Source organism: Octopus bimaculoides, chromosome 16, assembly GCF_001194135.2.
Source record: "Octopus bimaculoides isolate UCB-OBI-ISO-001 chromosome 16, ASM119413v2, whole genome shotgun sequence".
Taxonomy (NCBI): Eukaryota; Metazoa; Mollusca; class Cephalopoda; order Octopoda; family Octopodidae; genus Octopus; species Octopus bimaculoides.
In genome coordinates this window covers 20,263,212-20,270,719 of record NC_068996.1, presented here as the reverse complement: position 1 = coordinate 20,270,719, position 7,508 = coordinate 20,263,212, and the positions used below count along the sequence as shown (strand labels likewise).

At 37.1% G+C, this 7,508-nt stretch overlaps 1 protein-coding gene across 1 annotated transcript in view; it reads right to left on the bottom strand.

Annotated features, from left to right (window-relative positions):
* The window catches only part of LOC106882987 (palmitoyltransferase ZDHHC20-B), a 402,487-nt gene that overhangs the window by 294,609 nt on the left and 100,370 nt on the right, over positions 1-7,508 (bottom strand). The window lies entirely within an intron of this gene.

The following is a 7,508-nucleotide window of genomic DNA, read 5'->3' as shown; positions in this document are numbered from 1 at the left end:
CACACACACACACACACACACACACACACACACACACACGACACACTTTTCTCAAAGGCAAGGTGGATACGCATTTTTCTGGTCGTGAAGAAATGTGAACGAGCCACGCCACTCGTGTTGGTTCTGCCATCAAGGCAGAAATAGCCAAATCCCTTTCTTCTCTAATCAAATATATTTCTCATCGTATCATGACACTAACGTTGGAAACTGATTATAACACTTGCGCTACGCTTGTCAGTTGTTATGCTCCAACCATGGTCAGCTCTGAACAGGAAAAGGAATACTTCCACAAACAGCAACTCGACGTCATCGCCAGTTGTCAACATAGGGATAAACTTATTCTTATGAGCGACTTTAACGCTTCTGTTGGTACTGAGTATCAGATATGAGAGGGTATACTTAGTTGTAATGGTGTAGGTCGAATGAACTCCAACGGTCTGCAGGGAATTCGGTCTAAGCCTCACAAATACGTCTTTCAACAGCAAAATTGTTGCAAGACGATCTGGATGCATCCTAGATCTGAGGATTGACATCTCATAGGCAATATCATCACTAAGGGACTTTAACATTACATGTTCCTTTCATGATACTTGCTATCTCACTGACCATCCTCTTCTTCATAGTAAGGCTACGCTTCAGCTGAAACACATAAGGTTACAAAAGTTATCAGTGCCTAAGCGCATTAATGTTCTGCCTTTGAAAACTACTGCAAAGCAGGCTGAGCTCTCTAACACACTGGACACTGCACTCAACACTGTTGATATCAGTGATGACATTGAATATTCTTGGAAGGTTGAGTGATGCATCGCACTCTGCATCCGTAGAGGTTCTCGGACTTCTGGTCGTAAACACCAAAACCACGAATGATACTGGTGCGTAGCAGTGTTTTGACTTTGATACGCTGATGATTGAATAATCCACCATTTGTTTGAAACTGGAATTTAACACCACTTTTTATGTCATCAAGAGCATACTTCAGCATCACTAAAAAGAAGTATAAACAAAGAGGGGCAATGACACAACCTTGCTTTGTTCCATTTGTTACACAGACGGAAGCTGAAGATAACTCACCGGACACCACAGTACCTTGGATGGAAAGTGGTGAAAGGAGCTTTGCTGTACGAAAAGCACTTGCTTGGAGTGCGTCTCACAAACTGCGTAAAATTTGGAGTTCTAAAATGGCATGTAAATTGAAAATTAGGTTGTTTGTAGAGTCAGTTTTGTTATACGGTGCTGAAACTTAGAACCTCCCTCCAAAACTTGAAAAACAAAATAGACGTCTGCTGCACAAGAATGTTAAGAATGGCTCTGAATGTTATATGGAGGACTACTTAAACAACGAGCAGCTTTATCAAGATCTACCTATAGTAACTGAGAAGATTCAGCAAAGAAGAATGAGAATTGCTGGTCATTGCATGAGGCACGCTGAAGAACCTGTGTCAACTGGTTTTATGGCAGTTAGTGGAAGTAAAAATGAACAAGGGAAGAAAACGTCTAACCTGTGTGGACATCATGCTTCAAGACAGTAGAAAAACAACTGTTGACGAATTAAGAACATGCATGGGAGACAATGATGGCTGGCGTGCTTGAGTAAAAATATTGAAGCATTGGGGAGGACGGCCAAACTAACTAATTGTCTTTATTTTTTACCATTCCTAATACTTTTCCCTTTATTTGAGTAATATGGTTTGCTATGGTTCGATATGTAATTTATTATGGCAGACCTGATTACAGACTTTTCATTTATTAGGATTATTCGACTTTTATGGCCTCTTTGAAACAGACAATTTCTGAATGATAAACTTCCTGTATGTTCTAGTATTTCTGTTTTTACTGCTTTTATTCAATTACCTTCACCGACATTACCTTATCACACTTTGCTGTAGTTTAGTGCTTTCTAGAAATGTTATTATTAGTTTTCAATTGTCAACGAGTATTATAAATGAAGCAATTTTGTAATTATGCAGGGAATATAATATACAAACCGTAGAATAAGCACGTTAACTGTATTTAAGTTTTCGATGTTGTTGGAATATTATAGTTTGAGGTTACTGACATGAGCACAAATGCGCGCGCACACAATCACACACACACACAAACACACATACACACGCACGCATGCACGCACGCACGCACGCACGCAAGCATACACACACACACACACACACACACACACACACACACACACACACACACACACACACACACACACACACACACACACACACACACACATGCACGCGCATACATTCATACTTGCAAAAATCATGCACTGTTGTAGTGGTTAGCTGACCAACAGATGTAAATGTACAAGAAAAAGAGAGCATTTATGGAGGATTAATGCGTTACTTACAGCTCTTCTACCCTAAATATGAATTCCCATTTGTACTTCTTATAGATGCATTAGGTTATGTACCAACAAATTTTCACAAAAAAACTGGAAATACTCGGTTTCATGGAAAAAGAGCAAAAAAAACTGATGCGGATACTCTAAATCCAATCTATTAGCGGCATAATGAAGATTTGTAACACTTTCCAAAAATGTTTCTTATGTGAATAGATGCACACACTTTAGTATATGCATCAATAGTTCAACCAACTCAAACTACGTATTTAAAAACACCGAGAACTCTCTTAAGTTTGTTAGCAACTGGCTTGAACTCTCTCAAGAAGAACTTAAATGAACCTCAATGAAAAATCATACACACATACATACTCACATACAAAATGAACCACTTCATAGAGAGGATAGTACATGGATACCTGACACGTAAAACAAAATCCACAGTAGGGATTGATCATATCAAAAGCTTTGCATGGAGTCGCGACAAGTTTACGACATCTCACCAAATGCCTACAACATAAAAGTCAGAAAACGTTGACAGACAACAAATGTAGGTTTTACAAGCCCAAGAATGAAGACATTCTTGCTAACCACATTATTGCTAACTGTGAGAGAACGTCTTCCAGATATTATATTCCCATGAGGGATAATGCGGTGGCCAAAAAAAGCTTTGGAACAAGATAATGAAACAGAGAATACCTACAAATGAAGATGAACATATTGAGACCGATGGGTCAAATGAATATTGGTGGAACTTAAAAATGTAAACAGTCACCAAATTAAGACACAACCGGCCAGATGTCATTGTGTGGGACCACAAAAGAAAAATATACTCTTTTGTGGAAATCAGCTGCTCTCTGGACACCAATGTAGTTAGAAAAATACAAGAAGAGGACATCTATGGACCATCGATAAGGAGTTTTCAAATCCAGTACCCAAGATACACTTTCAGCTTCATACCTATTACTATTGGAGAAACAGGATACATACCAACCCTCCTGGAGCAAAGTATAGCTGAACTTGATATCTTGGTGAGAGAATGCAAATCCTTATTTCATATGCTATGAATGATCACGATATCTGGGACTATAAAATTCTGCAAGACTTCTTAAGATTTAAAGGATAATGGTTAAAAGAAGATACTTTCCTTCACAACCTTGCTAGCAAGTCGGCGGTTGGGTAAAATTTCTTCTAAATTTTAACAAAGAGAACATACATACATACATACATACATACATTCAAACATCTATACATGTCCTCTGTACACCAACGTGATTAGAAAAATACAAGAGAAAGGCATCTGTGGACCATTGATAAGAAGTTTGCAGAACACCATATCAAAGAAGGAGGAAGTGAAGAAGAAGAAGGAGGAGGAGGCGGAGGAAGGCGAGGAGTGGAGAAGAAAAGCCTATTAGGCAGATTTGGATAAATTAGGTCTCGCGCCGAGGGAGGGTCCCAAGGGTAGGATGATATGATGAATAAAACATTTCCTAATGGTTTTATTGCTTTGAGGATTTACTTAACAATGCCCGTAAGAATTGCATAAGGCGAAAGAAACTTTTCAAAACTAAAACTTATTAAATCATACCTACGGTCAACAAGGGAATTATATACATTCAAAGAACTCGGAAGCGATGTTCTGTCAAAAAGTTAACTCTAAACAAACAGGCCCGTCTCCATATGTCAATATCAGTGTTTTAATTATAAGAGGCAAAAACTCATGTCGGATCGGTCATCACTCGGGTCAGCAAGGACCTCGTTACCCAGTGGGGAACAAGACTTGGATTGAGAAGTTTGATACTAGAACAAACCATCAAAATGACGATCAACCAGATACTCAGCACCAGGATAATCCTAAACCTAGACCTGTAGTAACACTACCAAAAACACCACCTAAAGCAAATCACTAGAGAGCACTAGATAGACTAGAGAGGAATATAGAGATGTTTTGAAAGATTTTTATACAAGAGGCAGAAGATGAAGAAGAAAGACAAGAAGAATGAGGAGAAAGAGGAGAAGAAGGAGCAGAAGAAGATCAAGAAGAAGGAGGAAGAAGAGGATGAAACGAAGAAGAAGAGGAAGAAGGAGAAGAACAATTCAAAAAGAAAGAAAATGAGAAGATGAGGATGATAATGAAGAAGAAAAAGAAGAAGAAGAAGAAGAAGAAGAAGAAGAAGAAGAAGAAGAAGATGATGAAGAAGAAGACGAAGAAGATGAAGAAGAAGAAAAAAAAAGCAGGAGACGAAGGAGAAGAAGAAGGTAACAAAAAAAAAAACTGTGAAGTAAACGAGGAAAAGTGGAAAACGTTACGACACATAAATTGAAGACAATAATAGAGAAAGATTATAGAGACAAAAGGAGACATTATTGGAAATTTCAGTCAGATTGAGTTTACCGACATGGTTAAAAGAGAAGCGTTGCCAAAGTATACAAACGGTGCAAGAAATAATAACAATATTTTGATCTATAAGTTTGGTCTAAAACAGATTTTAAGAGATAAGGGAAATGACCTAACAACCTTAATCTTATCTATTTCACTGCTAAAGTAGCAAGTGCTCAAATAAGTATTTGAATTACAAGGAAGAAAGAAACCAGAAGTTTAAACAAACCTACTGAATAGAAAGTAAAACTACAAAAATAGATTGAGGCTCTGAGGGCGGATGTATCAAGTCTCGATGAACTTGTGAGAGAAGTACATGTCAAAAAAAAAAACTTGAAAAATCAAACAAAACAGATCTTATAAATCTCCCTGCGATTAAGGAATTATTTTATGACCCGGTTCCAATCTTGGCCACTGCAACAAAGTCCATATGTCACACTTCTCGGTTCAACATCACTGCCTTGAGGTCCTGGATACATTCCAGGCAAATGCGATCAAGTTGTCGATATAAGTGTGGCGACGCTTTTCTCTTCTTTCATCACAATGAAGTGGGTTCCGCAAGATTAATTTGGATGCTTGCAGTACAAGGTGGCGCATGCAGTGACCAGATAGCCGTAGCCGTCTTTATTTGGTCTTCTCACTAACTTTCGCAGGTCTTCATAAAGGCATTTGTTAGTCAGATGTTGCTGCCATTTCACATTTAAGGTCATTCGTAGCCTCCTTATGTAGCAGCCATGTATCTCGTTTGATAATTTCTTTGTTAGTGTTCATGTTTCGCTACCACATAACACTGGACTAGACTGGGTGCCTGTCTTGCTGAATTCACAACAATACACGAAAGTATCGCTGTATTTCTAACTGATATCATTCAGAACTCAGAGCAAATACCTGTCTAGCTAACTGAAGGAGCTACCTACCAACTACCAAAAAACTGATGATAGAAAATCTTGAAGAATTACTAACCAATAACATGTCTCAATATCATTTACAAGATCAAGGCGGTGAGCTGGTAGAATTGTTAGCATTCCGGGAAAAATGCTTAGCGGCATTTCGTCCTTCTTTACTTTCGGAGTTCAAATTCCACCGCAGTCAACTTTACCTTTCGTCCTTTCGAGATCGATAGAATAAGTACCAGTTGAGAACTGGAGTCGAAGTAGTCGACTTATCCTTCCCCTAAAATTCCTGGCCTTGTGCTCAGATTTGAAATTAATATCACTTAGATCTTCATATCCATAATAACTGAAAGATTATAAGAAAGCCTATGTACATGATTTCACACTCATGGATAAGTGAAAGTTTGAGTATATTCACTGTTGAAAACAATATAAAAGAGTTCATTAGCTTTAAAATGAAGAAATGGAAAGTAAATCGTTATCCTTCTTAATACTTGTATTGTGTTTAACCCCACCTCACTAGTTTAGTATTAAGCAAGGAAAAATCAGTTTAGAAATGGTAAAGGAAAAATTATTCATTTGTTTCACATGGATGATCTGAAGCTTTTTAGTAAAAATAAGAGATAGGCTCTTTAATATAAACTGTAAGACTCTTCAGCAAAGATATAGGTATCAAATTTGGCATAGATAAGTGTATAATGTTAGTAATAAAAAAAGGCACACATAATGAAGATATTCAGCTACCAGAAGGCTAGATAATAAAATCACTGAACGAACAAGTTATAAGTATCCCTGAGTATAAGACTCTGATGGAGTACTAAATATAAAAATGAAGGGGAAAGTACATCAGAAGGGTGAGGAAGTTAATGAAGTCGAAGCTTATTTGTCTGAATCTAGTGTAGGTTGTAAATATTTCGGCAGTATCGTTACTTATATATCCAGCAGCTTTTGAGATTGGACAAAATCTAAGTTAGCAAATCTAAACAGAACTCTGAAGGAAATCAATATGAAGGGAGGACTTCACCATATAGCAGGAGTAGTAATATTGTATTTACCTAAAAAGGAAGATGGTAGAGGGTTAGTATCAGCAGAGGACTATGGAGTAGATATAGCTTCCTATGTAGACAATAGTGAAGACATTTTAAGAGCTTGTGTAACAGAGGCAGGATATAGGAAAGCCAAAACGACGAATGTAGTTAAAATTCAGAAAAAGCAAGATTATCTCACTGGTAAGAGAATGCTTTGCATGGTAGATAGGAGATTCTCAAAAATAGTTGCAAGAAATAGTAATAATGAGACATGGTTATAATTGCAGAGAAGAAAGCCGAATCAAGAAAGCCTATTAATAGCAGCACAAGACCAAGCAGTGAGGACTAATAGGATAAAAGCCAAGAGAGACAAAAACCAGGTAGATACCCAATGCTGGTTATGTAAATCAAAGGAAGAAATTATTATTCATATAGTAAGTGAATGTACTATGCTGTCACAGACAGAATACAAGACAAGACATGACAACTTACGGAGAATAGTCTACTGGGAGTTATGTAGAAAGCTAGGATTTGACTGTACTGAGAAGCAGTATGAAAATGAACCTAATAAAATGCTAGAAAGTAAGAAATATAAGATGTAGGGTTTTAACATTCAGACGGGTAGTCATGATGGGTATAATGGGCTTCGTATATTTTACCCCAGTGTCACTTTGATGGCATGCACTGCTCTCTCACTCAATAATAATAAAATAATAATAATAGTAGTAGTAGTAGTAGTAGTAGTAGTAGTAGTAGTAGTAGTAGTAGTAGTAGTAGTAATAATAATAATAATAATAATAATAATAATAATAATAATAATAATAATAAGAAGAAGAAGAAGAAGAAGAAGAAGAAGAAGAAGA